Below are 9,616 nucleotides of genomic sequence, written 5' to 3'. Positions count from 1 at the left end.
ACACTGACTGGGGTGTCTGCACACTCTGCCCTGCACACACTGACTGGGGTGTCTGCACACTCTGCCCTGCACACACTGACAGGGGTGTCTCTACACTCTGCCCTGCACACACTGACTGGGGTGTCGGCACACTCTGCCCTGCACACACTGACTGGGGTGTCTGCACACTCTGCCCTGCACACACTGACTGGGGTGTCGGCACACTCTGCCCTGCACACACTGACTGGGGTGTCTGCACACTCTGCCCTGCACACACTGACTGGGGTGTCGGCACACTCTGCCCTGCACACACTGACTGGGGTGTCTGCACACCCTGCCCTGCACACACTGACTGGGGTGTCTGCACACTCTGCCCTGCACACACTGACTGGGGTGTCTGCACACTCTGCCCTGCACACACTGACTGGGGTGTCTGCACACTCTGCCCTGCACACACTGACTGGGGTGTCGGCACACTCTGCCCTGCACACACTGACTGGGGTGTCGGCACACTCTGCCCTGCACACACTGACTGGGGTGTCGGCACACTCTGCCCTGCACACACTGACTGGGGTGTCGGCACACTCTGCCCTGCACACACTGACTGGGGTGTCTGCACACTCTGCCCTGCACACACTGACTGGGGTGTCGGCACACTCTGCCCTGCACACACTGACTGGGGTGTCGGCACACTCTGCCCTGCACACACTGACTGGGGTGTCGGCACACTCTGCCCTGCACACACTGACTGGGGTGTCGGCACACTCTGCCCTGCACACACTGACTTGGGTGTCTGCACACCCTGCCCTGCACACACTGACTGGGGTGTCGGCACACTCTGCCCTGCACACACTGACTGGGGTGTCTGCACATTCTGCCCTGCACACACTGACTGATGTATCTGCACACTCTGCCCTGCACACACTGACTGGGGTGTCAGCACACTCTGCCCTGCACACACTGACTGGTGTGTTAGCACACTCTGCCCTGCACACACTGACTGATGTATCTGCACACTCTGCCCTGCACACACTGACTGGGGTGTCAGCACACTCTGCCCTGCACACACTGACTGGGGTGTCAGCACACTCTGCCCTGCACACACTGACTGGGGTGTCAGCACACTCAGCTATGCACACACTGACTTGAGTGTCAGCACACTCTGCCCTGCACACACCGACTGGGGTGTCAGCACACTCTGCCCTGTACACACTGACTGGGGTGTCGGCACACTCTGCCCTGCACACACTGACTGGGGTGTCGGCACACTCTGCCCTGCACACACTGACTGGGGTGTCGGCACACTCTGCCCTGCACACACTGACTGGGGTGTCGGCACACTCTGCCCTGCACACACTGACTGGGGTGTCGGCACACTCTGCCCTGCACACACTGACTGGGGTGTCGGCACACTCTGCCCTGCACACACTGACTGGGGTGTCGGCACACTCTGCCCTGCACACACTGACTGGGGTGTCGACACACTCTGCCCTGCACACACTGACTGGGGTGTCGGCACACTCTGCCCTGCACACACTGACTGGGGTGTCGGCACACTCTGCCCTGCACACACTGACTGGGGTGTCGGCACACTCTGCCCTGCACACACTGACTGGGGTGTCGGCACACTCTACCCTGCACACACTGACTGGGGTGTCGGCACTCTCTGCCCTGCACACACTGACTAAGCTATCTGCACACTCTGCCCTGCACACACTGACTGGTGTGTCGGCACACTCTGCCCTGCACACACTGACTGGGGTGTCGGCACATTCTGCTCTGCACACACTGACTGATGTATCTGCACACTCTGCCCTGCACACACTGACTGGGGTGTCAGCACACTCTGCCCTGCACACACTGACTGGTGTGTTAGCACACTCTGCCCTGCACACACTGACTGATGTATCTGCACACTCTGCCCTGCACACACTGACTGGGGTGTCAGCACACTCTGCCCTGCACACACTGACTGGGGTGTCAGCACACTCTGCCCTGCACACACCGACTGGGGTGTCAGCACACTCAGCCCTGCACACACTGACTGGGGTGTCAGCACACTCTGCCCTGCACACATTGACTGGGGTGTCGGCACACTGTGCCCTGTACACACTGACAGGGGTGTCGGCACACTCTGCCCTGCACACACTGACTGGGGTGTCTGCACACTCTGCCCTGCACACACTGACTGGTGTGTCGGCACACTCTGCCCTGCACACACTGACTGGGGTGTCGGCACACTCTGCCCTGCACACACTGACTGGGGTGTCGGCACACTCTGCCCTGCACACACTGACTGGGGTGTCGGCACACTCTGCCCTGCACACACTGACTGGGGTGTCGGCACACTCTGCCCTGCACACACTGACTGGGGTGTCGGCACACCCTGCCCTGCACACACTGACTGGGGTGTCGGCACACCCTGCCCTGCACACACTGACTGGGGTGTCGGCACACTCTGCCCTGCACACACTGACTGGGGTGTCTGCACACTCTGCCCTGCACACACTGACTGGGGTGTCTGCACACTCTGCCCTGCACACACTGACTGGGGTGTCAGCACACTCTGCCCTGCACACACTGACTGGGGTGTCTGCACACTCTGCCCTGCACACACTGACTGGGGTGTCTGCACACTGTGCCCTGCACACACTGACTGGGGTGTCAGCACACTCTGCCCTGCACACACTGACTGGGGTGTCAGCACACTCTGCCCTGCACACACTGACTGGGGTGTCAGCACACTCTGCCCTGCACACACTGACTGGGGTGTCTGCACACTCTGCCCTGCACACACTGACTGGGGTGTCGGCACACTCTGCCCTGCACACACTGACTGGGGTGTCTGCACACTCTGCCCTGCACACACTGACTGGGGTGTCTGCACACTCTGCCCTGCACACACTGACTGGGGTGTCGGCACACTCTGCCCTGCACACACTGACTGGGGTGTCTGCACACTCTGCCCTGCACACACTGACTGGGGTGTCTGCACACTCTGCCCTGCACACACTGACTGGGGTGTCTGCACACTCTGCCCTGCACACACTGACTGGGGTGTCTGCACACTCTGCCCTGCACACACTGACTGGGGTGTCTGCACACTCTGCCCTGCACACACTGACTGGGGTGTCGGCACACTCTGCCCTGCACACACTGACAGGGGTGTCTCTACACTCTGCCCTGCACACACTGACTGGGGTGTCGGCACACTCTGCCCTGCACACACTGACTGGGGTGTCTGCACACTCTGCCCTGCACACACTGACTGGGGTGTCGGCACACTCTGCCCTGCACACACTGACTGGGGTGTCTGCACACTCTGCCCTGCACACACTGACTGGGGTGTCGGCACACTCTGCCCTGCACACACTGACTGGGGTGTCGGCACACTCTGCCCTGCACACACTGACTGGGGTGTCTGCACACTCTGCCCTGCACACACTGACTGGGGTGTCGGCACACTCTGCCCTGCACACACTGACTGGGGTGTCTGCACACCCTGCCCTGCACACACTGACTGGGGTGTCTGCACACTCTGCCCTGCACACACTGACTGGGGTGTCGGCACACTCTGCCCTGCACACACTGACTGGGGTGTCTGCACACTCTGCCCTGCACACACTGACTGGGGTGTCGGCACACTCTGCCCTGCACACACTGACTGATGTATCTGCACACTCTGCCCTGCACACACTGACTGGTGTGTTAGCACACTCTGCCCTGCACACACTGACTGATGTATCTGCACACTCTGCCCTGCACACACTGACTGGGGTGTCAGCACACTCTGCCCTGCACACACTGACTGGGGTGTTAGCACACTCTGCCCTGCACACACCGACTGGGGTGTCAGCACACTCAGCCCTGCACACACTGACTGGGGTGTCAGCACACTCTGCCCTGCACACATTGACTGGGGTGTCGGCACACTGTGCCCTGTACACACTGACAGGGGTGTCGGCACACTCTGCCCTGCACACACTGACTGGGGTGTCTGCACACTCTGCCCTGCACACACTGACTGGTGTGTCGGCACACTCTGCCCTGCACACACTGACTGGGGTGTCGGCACACTCTGCCCTGCACACACTGACTGGGGTGTCGGCACACTCTGCCCTGCACACACTGACTGGGGTGTCGGCACACTCTGCCCTGCACACACTGACTGGGGTGTCGGCACACTCTGCCCTGCACACACTGACTGGGGTGTCGGCACACCCTGCCCTGCACACACTGACTGGGGTGTCGGCACACCCTGCCCTGCACACACTGACTGGGGTGTCGGCACACTCTGCCCTGCACACACTGACTGGGGTGTCTGCACACTCTGCCCTGCACACACTGACTGGGGTGTCTGCACACTCTGCCCTGCACACACTGACTGGGGTGTCAGCACACTCTGCCCTGCACACACTGACTGGGGTGTCTGCACACTCTGCCCTGCACACACTGACTGGGGTGTCTGCAAACTGTGCCCTGCACACACTGACTGGGGTGTCAGCACACTCTGCCCTGCACACACTGACTGGGGTGTCAGCACACTCTGCCCTGCACACACTGACTGGGGTGTCAGCACACTCTGCCCTGCACACACTGACTGGGGTGTCTGCACACTCTGCCCTGCACACACTGACTGGGGTGTCGGCACACTCTGCCCTGCACACACTGACTGGGGTGTCTGCGCACTCTGCCCTGCACACACTGACTGGGGTGTCTGCACACTCTGCCCTGCACACACTGACTGGGGTGTCGGCACACTCTGCCCTGCACACACTGACTGGGGTGTCTGCACACTCTGCCCTGCACACACTGACTGGGGTGTCTGCACACTCTGCCCTGCACACACTGACTGGGGTGTCTGCACACTCTGCCCTGCACACACTGACTGGGGTGTCTGCACACTCTGCCCTGCACACACTGACTGGGGTGTCTGCACACTCTGCCCTGCACACACTGACTGGGGTGTCGGCACACTCTGCCCTGCACACACTGACAGGGGTGTCTCTACACTCTGCCCTGCACACACTGACTGGGGTGTCGGCACACTCTGCCCTGCACACACTGACTGGGGTGTCTGCACACTCTGCCCTGCACACACTGACTGGGGTGTCGGCACACTCTGCCCTGCACACACTGACTGGGGTGTCTGCACACTCTGCCCTGCACACACTGACTGGGGTGTCGGCACACTCTGCCCTGCACACACTGACTGGGGTGTCGGCACACTCTGCCCTGCACACACTGACTGGGGTGTCGGCACACTCTGCCCTGCACACACTGACTGGGGTGTCTGCACACTCTGCCCTGCACACACTGACTGGGGTGTCGGCACACTCTGCCCTGCACACACTGACTGGGGTGTCTGCACACCCTGCCCTGCACACACTGACTGGGGTGTCTGCACACTCTGCCCTGCACACACTGACTGGGGTGTCGGCACACTCTGCCCTGCACACACTGACTGGGGTGTCTGCACACTCTGCCCTGCACACACTGACTGGGGTGTCGGCACACTCTGCCCTGCACACACTGACTGGGGTGTCGGCACACTCTGCCCTGCACACACTGACTGGGGTGTCGGCACACTCTGCCCTGCACACACTGACTGGGGTGTCGGCACACTCTGCCCTGCACACACTGACTGGGGTGTCTGCACACTCTGCCCTGCACACACTGACTGGGGTGTCGGCACACTCTGCCCTGCACACACTGACTGGGGTGTCGGCACACTCTGCCCTGCACACACTGACTGGGGTGTCGGCACACTCTGCCCTGCACACACTGACTGGGGTGTCGGCACACTCTGCCCTGCACACACTGACTTGGGTGTCTGCACACCCTGCCCTGCACACACTGACTGGGGTGTCGGCACACTCTGCCCTGCACACACTGACTGGGGTGTCTGCACACCCTGCCCTGCACACACTGACTGGGGTGTCAGCACACTCTGCCCTGCACACACTGACTGGGGTGTCGGCACACTCTGCCCTGCACACACTGACTGGGGTGTCGGCACACTCTGCCCTGCACACACTGACTGGGGTGTCGGCACACCCTGCCCTGCACACACCGACTGGGGTGTCGGCACACTCTGCCCTGCACACACTGACTGGGGTGTCAGCACACCCTGCCCTGCACACACCGACTGGGGTGTCGGCACACTCTGCCCTGCACACACTGACTGGGGTGTCGGCACACTCTGCCCTGCACACACTGACTGGGGTGTCGGCACACTCTGCCCTGCACACACTGACTGGGGTGTCGGCACACTCTGCCCTGCACACACTGACTGTTGACTTGTGTCTGATTCACCGTGAATCAATCAGGGACGTCAGTGTGAGGTGAACAAGTCTCAGCACGTGACTCCGGGTGCACGCAGCGACTCCGCAGCGCTACACGTGACTTCCCCCAGGGTGCAGGCTCCGCCTCTGCAGCGCTACACGTGACCTCCCCCGGGTGCAGACTCCGCCTCCGCAGCGCTGCGCCGGCCCTGTTGTAAGCTCGTCCCCGCAGTCACGGAACCTGCACCCTCGTCTGTCGTAAGTGGCCTCGCGCCTCCGGTGCCCGCAGACTTCTCCGGTGTGTGGACAGTTTGGCTCCTCGTGTGACAGGTGCAGTGTCGGCATTGCGAGGGTCATATCTTTAACCCCTTAATAATCGGTCTATATAGGGTTCTTAAAGGCGTAGTCTATGATTCATTAATAATGTTTGAGAAATGCAGTGAGGGGGTGGGGGGTAGCACTACTTGGTTGTATCACCCAGACACAAGTGACCACTGCAGACAATCAGCAACCAAAATAATCTTTTTAACTTTCTTAAGCCTCAAAAAAAGTTGCGAAAACCTCAAGGTTTCTTTTTTTTTTTTTTTTTTACAGCCCTGGGAAAAAAATTGTCTTATGTAATGGACGGTGTTATTAGTCTGCCCGGGGGGCCCCTCTGGAAGTTGGGTCTGTTCATATGGAGGGGCTGAGTCTGCTCCACAGGTGGCCGGTGCCGGCTGCATTATACAGATGGCGGCCATCGCTGTTTAACCACTTAAATGCTGCTGTAAATCTGTGAGCCCATATCCACCCGCAGCCTGTGCCCTGTTCTTTCCACTGTGTCCCACAAAAATCCTGCAAATTTTGGTGTTTTCACTCGGGCATTTTTTTTTAATTTGTCCGTTGCAGAGGGATCACTTATGCCAGTTCCCTAATGCCACGGCCCCTCTATCAGTATTTGGTCAGTATTCGGTCAGTATTTTATCTCAGGAGTGAGAGCCAAAACCAGGTGAGGAGCAATCAGAGAAAAGGTATAATAGAAACAAGTCACCAATTCTGCATTTATCACCCACTCCTGGTTTTGGCTCCCACTCCTGAGAAAAAATACTGACAAAATACTGATAGTGGGACCATGGCCTCAGGGCAGGTTAACATGGATCAGAACCACCACTCCAGCGCTCTTATAATAAAAAGTCTGGAGTGGTGCTGTAAACCAACTGCACCACAATGGTCAGAGCTGGGGTGTGACATCACAGCTGGTCTAATTCCTGACTAGATCCTAATTCCGGTCCCTGACAAGAGTAGGATTTGTGGCTACTCGTCTGAGCGTCTATCTCCTGCACGCCCCCTCATTAAGACTCGTGTTAACATGAGGCAGGGCCTTTATCCTTCAGCTGTTTCCCCTGCAAAAAAATGCTAAGTCAACAATGCAGACAGTAACAGACACCAGGAGCAGCAGCGGAGGCTCGGTGCTGGACTCGGTGAAGGTAAAACTAGCAAACAACAAAAAAAAACTGCAGGTGGGGAACAGGGATTTTGCTAAACCAGAAAAGCACCATATATGTCCCCCTAACCGTCGTGCATATCTTCTTCTCGATCACACAGGTGTCCGCTCTATATTTTCTCATGAGAATCAGATCGCACTCACCTATACAAGTCTATGGGTTGTGTTTAAAACATCAGACTGCACTCTGATATCACCCGAGTGCAGTGTGATGCTCTCCAACATCCGCAATGGAGGAGATGGAGAAACTAATTTCTTAGTCTCCGCACCTGTGCTGTGCTTCTCTCATTTTCTCCCGGCCCGAGCATGACAGCTGCGTAGAAATACATGAAGCGTTCATGCTTTGGTCAGGAGAGCCGCCGGCCAGTCCGAGCACTGTTCTGATTTATACGGCCTTCTGGCTGCGTCCTTATACAAATGGTATAACACCGTGAATCATGGTGTGTATGGTTTTTGTTTGAAAGCCCGAGATTATGCTTGCAACCAAAGTGCAAAAAAATGTTATGGTGCCACAATAATAGTGCACTAGGATGCTTTCTGTCACAGCCCACTCCCAAAGTAGAAGGGCCCCAATATACCTTTCCCCATCTGTCACGACTCTGTTGTTGTCCCTAACACTAGGGGCGCCCTTGCTTGCCCTGTTTCCTGGATTACTTCTGATGGTGAAGACACTGGGGCCACATACCTTGTTTGAGCTCCTGGATTTTCCCTCAGTCTATTCCCACTCAGGGAAGAGGGAAGTAGTAGTGTATGGTAATACACCAACCAGACTAGCAAGGTAATACGTACAAAGATAAAGGAATATACCACACATACAAATGTATTCACACAAACAACAGAGGTAAACACTGGGGAGTGGAGGATGGGGGGGGGGAACAAAGTAGGAGAAGGAGGGGATAAACACACAACCAAAACCATGCAACAGTCTTAGATAAATCCACCAAACGCCTTCTCAAACTAAACTACAACTACCATGAAGCTAGTTCTGGCAATGACTTCTTGCCAGAGGCGAGTGTATCTATATAAGAGGGGAGTGGCTTCTGACTCCTCTCTCTGTTGCGGTAATCCCGTGACACCATCCCTCCCAACCAGAAGGCAAGAGCGGTGGTCAGGGATCATCGAAGCTTAAGGAGAGCCATGCGTGCTCTGAGCATCCATCCCAGTAGAGCTAAAGCCTCGATCTAGAGCAGCTCTCCTCCTGAAGATGACCACAAACTCCCTGCTAGACCAGTCAGGTGGGAACCTATAAGTGAAGCACACCCCGAAAGAGTCCTACCGCTGGACACTCTTACACTGTGTGTCACTTGTTTGTATACTGTCCAGACCTTAAAATTCTCCCATTTTAACCAGAAGGCCCAGATTAAGGGTCAGTGCTTAGATCGATTGAAAAAAGAAGTGTCTGATATGCCGGGAAACTTCATTGGGGGTCTCATGCCCAGAGTGATCAGTCACCCTAGGGTCACCATTCCTGGGGCACTTATTTGACCTCATCTGAACGGATGTCCATATAAGCCACCCAGGCGTGCACCCCGAAGCCTGCACCCAGTGTGTATTGCTTCTATCTACTACAGCCGCCCAGGTGTAACCGCTGGTGTGAACGACGCTGCACTTAATCTTCACCAAAAGGCCAAGAAGATGAATTTTGCTTTAAATTGATGTGGATTTTTGGGGAGGAATCCAAGCAGAAAATGTATGATAAATGCTCCAGGTGGAGATGCGGCCTTATGGCTGAGAGTCACGGCTGTGTGACTGTTAACAACGCAGGAAAATCATATTTATTTATTTTTTTGTGTTGGGATCAGAGTCTGCCCCGGATTATTTGCACGCTTATAGGATTTGCTATTATATGCTACTGTGCTCAAAATAGCCC

The sequence above is a fragment of the Phyllobates terribilis genome, unplaced genomic scaffold, assembly GCF_046119375.1.
Source record: "Phyllobates terribilis strain yellow unplaced genomic scaffold, ASM4611937v1 Scaffold_7__3_contigs__length_470593459, whole genome shotgun sequence".
NCBI lineage: Eukaryota > Metazoa > Chordata > Amphibia > Anura > Dendrobatidae > Phyllobates > Phyllobates terribilis.
This window is presented reverse-complemented; position numbering follows the sequence as displayed.